This window comes from Spinacia oleracea, chromosome 5 (genome assembly GCF_020520425.1).
Source record: "Spinacia oleracea cultivar Varoflay chromosome 5, BTI_SOV_V1, whole genome shotgun sequence".
Lineage (NCBI taxonomy): Eukaryota > Viridiplantae > Streptophyta > Magnoliopsida > Caryophyllales > Amaranthaceae > Spinacia > Spinacia oleracea.
Window position 1 is genome coordinate 92,167,574 of NC_079491.1, and position 11,454 is coordinate 92,179,027.

General features: G+C 29.9%; 1 long non-coding RNA gene across 1 annotated transcript; it reads left to right on the forward strand.

The window, feature by feature from the left end:
* The first annotated feature begins 6,657 nt into the window (after window positions 1–6,657).
* On the forward strand, window positions 6,658–10,258 carry LOC110788725 (uncharacterized). Its single transcript, XR_002533426.2, has 3 exons — window positions 6,658–7,051; window positions 7,488–7,562; window positions 9,695–10,258. It is a non-coding gene; the product is annotated as an uncharacterized lncRNA (long non-coding RNA).
* The last annotated feature ends 1,196 nt before the right edge of the window (window positions 10,259–11,454 follow it).

Here is an 11,454-nt window from a genome sequence, read left to right on the forward strand (position 1 = left end):
TAATAACATCACTGATAACAATCATTGGGTATTGTTGCTGCTGATGATTGTTGTGATTCAAAAAGACATTAGAGATTTGAGTTTTCTGGGATTTCAATTTGGAATTTGGGATTTATTAGGGGGTCGGTTGATTTAGTTGGAAGGTCTCGCGAAATGTCGGCGGGTACAAATGGCGCAGCAAAGTTGGTGATATTCTGGAGTGATGGAAATTGGACAAAAAGACTATATGATTACTCTTATTTTGGCATTTGAGTTGGTAGAACTTAGTGAGTGATGGAAAAAGCTCAACAAAAACAATTTAATTTGATAGTATTATTGTAGTAGCAATCTCACTTACATGGATGAATGCATATTGAATTAATAATGATTTAATTATATATACATAAAGATATTTCTATCGTATACAAATAGTTACTTTTTATATCATTTAGTAACTCTTTCTATTCTATAGTTATTATTGTATATCATATAGTTAATGTTATCAGAAAGAGTAACTATATCCAAAATAAGAGTAATTATAGAAACTATATATTCTGTAAAGTAACTATATCTTCATAATAGTAACTATATAAAAAAATATAGTCATTTCGATAAAAATAACTATTATATTCAAAGAGTAACTATATGTGATATAGTTTCTGCATAGATCATATAGTAACTTTTATATTCATATAGTTATACATATATGTAATATAGTTACTGGAATATTCATACAACAACTTTAAATTTATAATTATGAATATATGTGATATAGTTTTTGCATAGATCATATAGTAACTCTTATATTGATATAGGTATACTTATACGTAATATAGTTACTCAAAGAGTCATAACATTCATACACATTCTTACATATGTAATATAATTAAAAAGAGTTATTATATTATCTGGAGGGTAATTGTAACATTTAAAGAGTAAATATACATAAATTCTTGTTCGCTAAAGTAACTATTATCTGGAGAGTAATTCTAACATTTAAAGAATAACTATTTTATCCAAAGAGTAACTATATGTTCGGTAAAGTAACTATATATTCATAATAGTAAGTTATTAACTATGAAAAAATAATAATATATTCATTCCGATAAGAATAACTATTCTTTCCAAATAATAACTATATCATTTAGAAAAGTAGTTTTAATTGTAGAACAATTACTACGAAGTATATTATAAAATAAATAATATAATATAAAAATTTAGAAACTATATGTTATGTAAAGTAACTATATCTTCATAATAGTAACTATGAAAAAATATAGTTATTTCGATAAAAATAACTATTTTATCCAAAGAGTAACTATGTTTTCGGTAAAGTAACTATATCTTCATAATAGTAACTATGAATAAATAATAATATAATCATTTCGATAAGAATAACTATTCTTTCCAAAGAGTTACTATATCATATAGAAAAGTAATTTTAATTGTAGAACAATTACTATGAAGTATATTATAAAATAAATAATATAATACTTCGTATAAAAAATTAGAAACTATATGTTCTGTAAAGTAACTATATCTTCATACTAGTAACTATGAAAGAAAATATAGTAATTTTGATAAAAATAACTATTTTATCCAAAGAGTAACTATATGTTCGGTAAAGTAACTATATCTTCAGAATAGTAACTATAGAAAAAATAATAACATAGCCATTTCGGTAATCAATAACTATTATATTCAAAGAGTAACTATATCATATAGAAAAGTAATTTTAATTGTAAAACAATATCTATGAAATATATTATAAAATAAATAATGTAATATAAAAAATTAGAAACTATATGTTCTGTAAAGTAACTATATCTGCATAATAGTAACTATGAAAAAAAAAAAATATAGTCATTTCGATAAGAATAACTATTTTATCCAAAGAGTAACTATATGTTCCCTAAAGTAACTATATCTTCAGAATAGTAACTATGGAAAAAATAATAATATAGCCATTTCGATAACAATAACTATTATATTCAAAGAGTAACTATATCATATAGAAAAGTAATTTTAACTGTAAACAATTACTATATTATAAATAAAATAAACAATATGATATAGATGCTTAAGAGGTAATAGAGTAACTTTTTCAACTATATAGTTACTATTATATGTCATATAACCACTGAAATAAAAAAGAGTAACTATATCAAAAGTAAGAGTAGTTATAACTCTTGAATAGTAATTAAGAAAAACATTAACTACATGGTTAGTTGTTTTTAGCTACGACATTCTAATTATTTACATCTATTAGATAAACCACATTAAACTCGAATGTTTATTGAACTAAAAATACTAATCGTCACGTCCACTTCCCTTCCTTCCACCAACACGTCATGTCCTTACATGTTCGCGTCCTCTCCTTTCACCATCACGTCCCTTCATTGTTGTCAGAATTTTCTTCTTCTTCTCCTACTAATTTTGTTTTCCTTGCATAAGTTATTCTTTGCACGACTTCAATTATGGATGCATCATCTTTGTATTTCTGAATCAATAATATATAAACTAAGTTGATAATTTAACATGTAAATATGAAAAAATAAAATAGTAACTATGTAAGACATATAGTTTCTATTATGCATCATATAGTAACTCTTAGATTTAACGATGGTAAGATACTCACAGAATTGCAGACATAGTTATTGTTATAGTCATATAGTTACTGTCATAATAATATAGTCACTTTTATTACTAATAACATAGAGTACAAAGAAAGAACATAAAAAGAACATAATGATAACATAGTAACTATTAAAAACATAGAGTTACTAATATACATGATATAGTATCTCTTAATATTAATGATAGTCACGAGTAGAGTTGCAAATATAGTTATTGTTATTATCATATAGTTATTGTGATCATAACATAGTAACTCTTATTACTAATAACATATAGGACAACAAAGAACATTAAAATAACATTATAATATGCATAAAAAACTATACCAAACATATAGTTACTATAATGCAAGATATAATACCTATAAATATTATTGATTAGTTACAGAGTTGCAGACATAGTTGGTGTGATAATAATATAGTAACTCAATCCATAATATAGTAACTATATCATTAATAATATAGAATAACATAAAAACATTCACATAACATAATGAACTAACATAGTATCTATTTCAAACATATAGTAACTATATAAAACATAAATAACTATTAAAGAAAATAAACTTATGGTAACAAATCATGACAAAATAAACATAATACCTATTTCAAACATCTAGTAACTATATAAATAATATAGTAACTATTGAAGAAAATAAACATATGATAACAAATCATGATAAAATAAACATAGTACCTATTTCAAATATATAGTAACTATATAAAACGTATAGTGACTATTATAATATAGTAACTATTGTACACATATAGTAATCAATATAATCATATATTCACTATCTAAGAAGCGGACGAAAACATACTCTAAATAACATAGTACATAATGTAATTGTATAGTAACTATTATTTATCAAAAAGTCACTATAAACTGTAAATAACATAATAACTATCTTAAACACATAGTTACTGTTTTAAACTTATAATAACTTTCTAAAAAATATAGTAACTATTTTAAACATATAGTTACTGTTTTAAAGTTATAGTAACTTTTTAAAAAATATAGTTACTGTAAAACTACTACTAACATAAACACAACGAACATTCCAATGAATATTAAAAACACTATTTCGCAATTAAAGGTAACTATATCATTTATATACTAACTATGTGAAACACTAACCCTAATTTCAACAAAACAACAAGCATTTCAAATCACTCAACAAATAAACAATAAAATAAGTTCTAAAACATACCAAAAGCAGGCACAACACAAATTTGTCGGATGTATCATCGCACCGGCAACATCGTCGTTTTTATGACCGATAATTACCATTTTTTCACAATTGTAACACAAATTCGAACTACACAGTTAATTTCAAGTAATTTGTTGACTTGATTTCGATGCAAAACCTAAAAATTATTGTTGAAACTGAAAAGAGAGCAGTTGAGAGAGTATAGGAGAGAGGAGAGAGAAGTTGAGAGAGGAGAGAGGAGAGAGAAGTTGAGAGAGCAGTTGAGAGAGGAGAGAGAAATTGCAGAAAATGAAACCACAAAAACTGAAGAAAAAAAATTTAATGGTTTATATACTTGAATAAAGGCACGTGACACTCCTACCATATATTATTCCTGTTCCATAGCATGGACCGGGTTTAGTATAGTGTAAATAGTACGGAGTATTCGATTCAAAATCGGAATTGGTTAGGACTAAATTGGATATTTGGCTTTCGAGTTGTTTAAACTATGATATAAAGTGTACAATGTTGCATTTTATTGAACTTGAAAATCAAACATATCTGATTTGAACAAATAAATCTTATTCGATATAACATATGGAGCGCTTAAATATTTAATCGAGTCATAAAAAATTATTTGATATGAATTACTCCGTAATAAGTAAGTTATATAATTTGTTACTCTCCTTGTTGTTTGAACTTGTTTAGATTAAATGGATATAAATCTATGTCAGTTAGGCTCGGGTGTCTATGTTTTAATTTGTTAAAACAATTAGGGATCATATACATATTAGTCCTGCAGAATTCAAGAGATCATATATATATTAGTCCCGCAGAATTCAAGAGATCATATAGGACGACCTTATTCATTATAGAATCAAACCAAACATGTGGTGTTACCAGTCATATTTGAAACCTATATTACGTTGCTCGGAAATGACATAACTGGAAGCTCACCATTTCCAAAATGTTTCGAAAATTCGAAAACGCCGAAACGTGTTTGAAAACGTCTCAAAACGTGTATTATGGGATGCATGTGGAGAGTACAACAAGGTTATCGAAATCGGGATTCTACTTTGAATCGGAAAGGACTCTTATAATCGAATCATAGAATCATATCGTAAGATTCTATGGACAAGTATAATCAATACTTTATTGAAAATGCTTATATTATAGGTAAAATAGTTAGTAATATGTTGACATATATAGTTGTTTACTAGCTAAGTAAGCAATAATGAACAATACTCCCTCTGTGTTTTAAAAAGAGATACACTTTCCTTAAACAACCGTATTTTAAAAAGAGATACATTTTCCTTTTTTGACATGTTTTGGTCCCCACTTCCAATTAAATAATTTTATCTCTTTTTCGTGGTCCCCACGTTTACTCACATCATCTTTTTACTATAATAAATAATTCACCCAATATCCCACTTTCTTCTTATTTTAATAAATTCAACTCACTCTCCTAAAATTATGTGCCCGTCAAAATTTATTTATTTTTAAAATACGGACGGAGTATTTATCTATTACTAACTTTTCCGGTGTGATTCAAATTAATGAGATTTTCAAATCGTAAGATTCTACAATTTGAAAAACGCAATTTTAATCACCATGGGAGTATATACAATGTTAAACTAACAGTTACCACTATATTATGATTAAAAGTTATTAAACTAACTCGCAGTTGTACAAGCTTAGGGTGTAAGGTTTTAGGGTTTAGGGTTTAGATGCACAATAACTCCTTTTTATATATAAGAGTTATTGTGCATAAAATGTCCAAAAATATCAAAATCGAAAATATGAAATTCAATATTTTCCCAAACTTATAAACATGTTTAAGAGAAAATAAGCATTAACAAAATAAATAAATATAAGGACTAGAAAAACAAAATTAACATCAATGACAAAAATAAATAACAAAAAAGAAAGTCATTACATCCTATAAGGGATTCTAATAATCCAAGAACCTCTATGTATGAACTACTAACTGAGCATGATTATAAATAGGATTAAGCAAGCACAAAACCTAATCATGAAGCTAATTGAAGCAATTAAGAAAAATCAACTAACCTAAATCAAACATGAAAAATAAATCCAAAAAATCAACCAAAATTCAATGTGCAAAATTAATCCAAAAAATCAACAAAAATTCAATGTGCAAAATTAATCCAATAAAATCAATTGAAGTATAAACTAAACTAAAAAGAAAGAAAAGAATCAAAGAACTAATTAAAGAGAATAGTAAGAATTATGCCAAAATTGCTTGAAATAGAAAATCAGAATTTAAGAAGAACATGAAGAACACTATGAATTTTGATGAATGAAAACAGGAATTAAAGTGCTTTAAATGTAGAGAATTGAAGCTACAAACTAATGCTAATCCTAAGGTAAACTTCCCTAACCGCCTATGCTCTCGTCAGTGCGAGTAAAGATTTGCATGCGCACAAACGCAAAAAATTTATTAAATCGTAAAAGATATTAATCATCTTCTAAGCATAAAAATAACATTACTTTACACGTGAATACTCCAAATGACCGCACACATTAAAATTGAGTATAAATTAAAGACGCGTTTAGAGAAAACATAACTAAAATATGACCTGACATAGTTTGAAACAAAATGTAGAATATAATTAAGCTGACCCACCAGTTTTTAATATTGACCAAAATCAACCATCTAACCAAATAATTTCGTTTTAATCCAACCTATTTCAAAGAACTGGTTCAACCTAATACAAAATCGAACCGTTAAACCGTAATGAAAGCAAAAGTATTGAATTAAAAGTCAAAAAGTAAATCTTTGACAACAAAAATCTTTAGTTTGAAGATCAACTCTAATCCTTGGTTAACCACCCATATTAATTCTTGAAAATGGACATGGTTTTATTTTTCTTCTTTGGTTTGCAAAAACGTCAATTCGTACTATACTCTTCGACATTTTCAAGCCCTCATTTGTCCCTGCTTTTCTCCACAACCACACCAAACTCCACCACAAGGTCCACAACCACACCAAACTCCACCACCTCTTTCCTCTACTCTTGTCGCCTGAAATTTTCGTCGACGTCTCCCCCTCTTCTTCGCTGGGTGTGGCCCGCTGCTCTGTTCTCCCTTCTGCTGCTTTGTTCTCTCATCTAAAAAAAATCGGAAAGACCAAAAAAATTCTTTCTAATTCTCTGATTAATTCATATTATCAATGTCAACTCACCATCGTAACTATCTTAAACTCATCGTTCTCAACAATAGTGGGTAATTTTTCTCTTAATTTTGTGAATTTCTTAAATTTCCTTATTTTGAGCCTCGATAAATCTGATTTATTAAAAAGTTTAGGGTTTTGATTTGTTATTACGATTAATTTGATTTTGGTTAGTTTTGATTTTCTGGTTTCTATGTTATGAAACCCTAATTTTTTCAAGGTTGTTCACTTTCGTGAAATGTGAAGAGGATTTCCCAGTTTTCCATTGTTCTCTGCGATTTGCGCTTAAACTTGAATCTTACTTCTGTACTGTAATTTTGTTGTCACTACTAAGTCGACTGATGATTTTCTTGTGGAAACTGGTTTTTATATTTGGTTGATTCTGTTCCTGCTTTGAGTATGTTGATATTAATTATGGTATAAATTCAGTTTTCTCCCAAAAATCTCAACACTTTCATTCTTATTCACCCTCTTCGTTCTTTCAAGCAGGCGAAATGGCGATTAGGTTTCTGAATCGGAAGTTAGAAAAATTGGCGATTGGCGTCCTGTTTGGCAATAAGAACGGTTATTTTGCATGTTTCTCTTTGAATTTGTCTTTCATTTCATAGTTTAAGCTGTAGTTTAAATTATTAATCAATTATCATTGGAATTTGTGTATTTTGTTACAAGGCTTGAATTAGGGTTTCTTAATAAGGAATTCGTATGATTGAGTTTTATGAACATCCCTATTCTAATCTTGCTCTGGTGATTCATTTGCAATAGAACTCCTCTACATTCCATTGTTTTACCTAATTCGTGAGTTACTTTTGAAGCTTCTATGTATGCTATTTTATTCTATTGTCTTTGCCCTATAAAATTGTTCTCATGCTCATCCCATCTATACAATTTTGAGATTGTAATCCTGTTTATTCGTATGATTTAATTAGAGGCTTTTTCAGTACTGCAATGTTGATTAAGTGTATCAAGTGATAATTCTGGATAATTTTTGTTGCGAATTATGATACTCCCATGTAAATTTCTTTATTTCATTGAATCTCCCCCTTTCCTAATTTCCGAACTTGTTGTCTGGTATAATTTTTTAGGATGGTTTCTCCAAACATCTAAACAAACTATTGGTAGAATTGGTGAACGTTTATAATAAACTGATTGATATTGGTAAAGTTTTATTCTAAAAGTTGATGCCCTTACTGTTTAGCAGATCATGAGTATCTTGGTGCCCGCCATTTATTAGTTGATGTCTACTATTTTGATTGATTATTTGCTTGGAGTTCTGCTTAAGTTCCTTACTTTTTTCTCAATTTACGTTGGTGCCTTGACGGTGGTTTTCGCTGTCTGAAGTGAATTTAAGTGCACAGTAAGTCATCTCCGTATTTGTCAGAAATATACCATTCACTATAATTTCAAGAGCTTCAAAGGAAATTTGCGTTAGACACTGAGGTTGCTAGTGAACAGTTACAGGTTTCTATTTCGTAATACTTGTTTTTTTCTTTCGTCTCTACCTACTTTATGTAGTCCTATCTGCGTATGCTGACTTGTATTTGCACTTAGAATGTGCATATTCGACAATATGAATTCCCTACTTATGCTTGCTTGAGAATTTTATGATTCAGAGGCATTGGAGTATTTTCTGCATCCCATTTACATAGACTCATAGACCGTAAAGTAATCTATAGAGTTCATTTTTGATGATTTAAGCCGCATAGAAGATGGATATATTGACATTAGCATTGGGACAGAAGGAATAATATAAATAGCACTAGCGGTACTCCTTTTCTAATTTGGTTGTCTATTAACATTTAAAAACAACAGTAAAAAAAGCTCCACTGCTGAAACTCTGAATGTTCATTATATGGATTGTTAATTTACCCCATTTTTCTGGTCTATATATTTGTTGTAATTTAGGGTAGTTTCCCGGTTTTTCTTCATCTATAATGGCAGCTTACAGTTCGAAAGGTTTGTGCAGCCTGATTCTATTGCTAAATGTTTTCTTTTTTACTTCACAACATTGTCTGATTCTGATAATTGTATTTTATTTTGCAATATGATTGCTTATGACTGTTTTATTTGTTTATTTTGCAATAAGATTGCTTACAACATTGGCTATCTATTGGTTTAGCTTTACCTTGATTGCTCACAACATTGCCTAGCTATTGTTCCTACATTTTCTTCTTGTACACATGTAATTGCTCTGAGGTGTGATATGAGGAACCCGATTTATTACACTAAGGTAAATAGCAGGTACCGTATTTATTCACCATTCTCTAAAACCACCAAAAAGTCAGAATCTTTTATGTATATACAATGAGGATGGAATCTGTTTAGATACAATTTAATGTGCATCTTCAGAAAAATTACCCCTCCAAGGCAAAATCTCATTTAAGTTTGTTGCATAAATTCACCATAAACCCTAAAACCCTAAAGCAAAGTGAACCTATAGAGCAGGCATAATGACAGTCATTGATTGCATATTGTTGCAATTTTCCTTACTGTTTTAAGTTTCCAGTAGTACAAGACTTAAAGTTCTCTAACCCTACAAATTTCACCAGATGAAAGTTTCCAACTTAAGTATGGAAAATTGACAAGTTTGTTATGCATCCGATCATGTTAGTTTGTGTAGAACTTGCATAGTTTATACCGAACTACTGACTTTTAAGCATTACAGACCGTCCTTATTTTGTCTGAATGCAAAATTTCAGGTGTGCTATGAATATATGGATGAGCAAGGCCAGGAACTTTATTCACTCTCGACGAACACCTAACGGAATATTTCATAAACAAAATGGTGGTTGGTTGGCTTGGTGTCTCTGATCTGAGCCTGTGGTGCAAAACTAGGCTGTTGATTTTGTATGTTGTGCTGCCCTAGATGCTCTGTTGTTCTGATTCTTGTTGTCCTATTGATCTCCACTTTGTTGATGGGTGATCTGTAATTTATTCTGCGCATTGCTACTGTTTTTTCTCGAAGCCTGAAAGGTGGCCGCAAATATGAAGAAGAGTTACATGTAGCATATGGTGTGGTTTGTTTGTACAAGCTACTTTAGACCGATTTGGATTGACTTAGGTAGTTTTTGTTTCTTTGTCGGTTGTGTATTTTTGTATTGGTTTTAGAGTTTGGTTGGCTAGCTTAGTTTTATGTAGTTTTGGGCTTGCAGGTTGTTGCAAGGTCTAGGGTGTTTTTTTTTTGTAATAATATTTGGTTCGCTTTTGGTTAATAATATTACTTATTTACCAAATATTAGCTTATAGGTGATTGTGCTTGGAAATGTATGGATAATATGTTAGATTATTTACGGTGCTTCTAAAAACCTTTCATGTAAGTCTTAAATTGCATATAAATGTCATTATTTGAAAAAATAAATATGATATTGCCTCTAATTATATTTCGAGGCAAAATTATATGGTTGACCCTAAATGTATATGACTTCTAGAGGTAATGTTTTATATTGCCTCTAATTATATTTTGAGGTAAATAAAATGGTTCCCCTAAACATATGCGACTTTTCGAAGCAAATTTCATAATGTCTCTAATTATATTTCGAGGTAAAGATATATCATTGCCTCTAAATATATGTGGCATTTAGAGACAACATTATATTGCCTCTAATTTTATTTCGAGGCAAAATTATGTGGTTGCCCCTAAATATATGCGACTTTTAGAAGCAATTTTTATATTGCCTCTAAATATATTTTGAGGCAAAGATATATTGTTGCCTCTAATTGTATGTGCTTTTAGAAGCAACGCGCTATATTGCCTTAAAAAGGGGCCTTTAGAGGCAACTACTAATTAGCGACGGACTTATTAGAGGCATACACATTTTTGCTTCAGAGGGCCATTAGAGGCTACATCCCTATTTTTAGAGGCAATTATGACTTGCCTCTGTATCCGATTTTTCTAGTAGTAGGGTACTCATCACAGTCTCGTCCTCCATAGGCCTCGATTCGTTAAACAGTGTCCATAGAGCCTGGTTGTCCAATATTTCAGCTGTTTTGGTCTTGGTGAGGTGAGGTGCCTTATCCAAGGTATGGCAGTCATGGAAAATTTCAAATCCGGGTTTTAGCAAGCCATCCTGAGCGAAGGGTTCAGGGAAATCACAGCATGGGTGTTCTTCTCCTTCCCGAACAAACATTCCGTTAAGAGTTCTTTGATACGGGGGAAGAAGGGTGTTTTGTTTGGCCTTAGCTGGGTTAAGACGTAGTCTAGACAAGCGCTCAGCAATATCTTCCTCCGTTGGTTCATAGCCTAGGCCAAAGGGAGTAGATTTGTTGGGTAGAGGACGAAACGTGCATTCCTTCTTCTCTTAGGTTATGATACATATGACAATTCATAAATCATGCGGAAAAACCATAAAGCCAGGAAAACATATTATTTACACATAATCATTTAGCATAGCTTAGATGCATACTCTTTGTTGCGTGCCTTCCCTAGCTGCGCCCGAACCGAACAAGAACAAGTCTTTAG